Source organism: Condylura cristata, unplaced genomic scaffold, assembly GCF_000260355.1.
Source record: "Condylura cristata isolate star-nosed mole 26May11 unplaced genomic scaffold, ConCri1.0 scaffold00006, whole genome shotgun sequence".
Lineage (NCBI taxonomy): Eukaryota > Metazoa > Chordata > Mammalia > Eulipotyphla > Talpidae > Condylura > Condylura cristata.
Genome location: NW_004567107.1, coordinates 3,426,688 through 3,427,977, shown reverse-complemented (window position 1 = coordinate 3,427,977; position 1,290 = coordinate 3,426,688).

Here is a 1,290-nt window from a genome sequence, read left to right as displayed (position 1 = left end):
GGGACTCGTCGTGGCGCCGAGCAGGCCGGGGTTCTGTCGGGGTCCCGGCCCTCCCTCCCGCCCACGCTTCTGAGCTGGCCTGTGGATGGGCTGAAACTTGCCCCCACCCGGGGAAGCGGACGATGAAACGGAAATACCTCTCGTTGCTACACTTTGCTATCGTGATTTCGGGGGGCTGAGACAGAGGAATGGGACTGACTCCTCCTCTCCAACACTGGAGCCGGCGGGCGGGCGGCGGGCGGCGGGCGGCTCCCACCTGTCCCCGGAGCGCGGTCTGGGTGCTGACGGAGGCTTCCGGCCCCAGGAGCCACTGCAGGTGGCGCCGAAGCCCCTGGCTGAGACTGCAGGGCGAGATGCCCACCTCCTGAGGCCCGGCCGGGGCTGGGCGGGCCTGGACCAGGCCCAGGCTACCGTGGCCTTCGGTCTGCGCAGAGGCGGGTGTCGGACCCAGCAGGCGGCTCTGGTGGAGCCTGAAGCTCTGGCAATATGCCGCTCGCGTCCGGTCCGTTCCGTCCTCACCAGGCAGCAGGCGGAGCTGAGAACGAGCCCCAGCTGGAGCCCCCTGACCTCTGTGACCGCTGCCCTGGCAGCCAGCGGCCTCCCGCCACCCGTCTGCGCTGGCTTGTTTGTGTCGCGAATGTCATAATAAATCCACAGCCCCCGTGGCTGCCCTGTCGTCTCCACGTTCACTGCTGCCCTGTCCAGGGCGGGCGCGGCGTGGGGTGCAGGTGCCCCACGGCGGAGGTGGCTCTGCCGGGCTCCCTGAAACCTGGGGGCGGCTGGAGGCTGTGGCCGCCTGCGAGGTGTGGCGGGCTGTGGCCGCCGGCCGGTCTCCCTGCAGCTTCCAGCCACCCTGGGGAGCGCCTCCCTCCCGCGGGCCAGCCGGGCCGCCCAGACCTGCCCTCGGCCGCCTCTGCCACCACAGCACCTCGGTTTCTGGTGGCCTTGGGGCTCTGAGGGTCCCAGACTGGGGGTGCTGGTGTTACAGGCCTGGCAGCTTGGGTTTTGCTTATGCTTTGGGGGGCAGGATTAGAGGGGTGTTTAAGTATTTAATCACTGACTGACCCTCTCGTCAGACTTGAGTGATGAGTGAGAGGCGCGTTCCACATAGAGCGGGATAAAGCGGCCCTGACCACGGAGGCGACAGGCACGGGCGAGGGCCGGCGGGGACCCCCGCGCACGCCGAGGCGCCGCCCCCGCGGACTGGGCTGAGGGACGCCTGCTGGAGGCCGGTTCTGGCGTTTGGCGAGGGAGGGCGCGGAGGGGTGCCGAGTTGCCCGCGGACCTCGC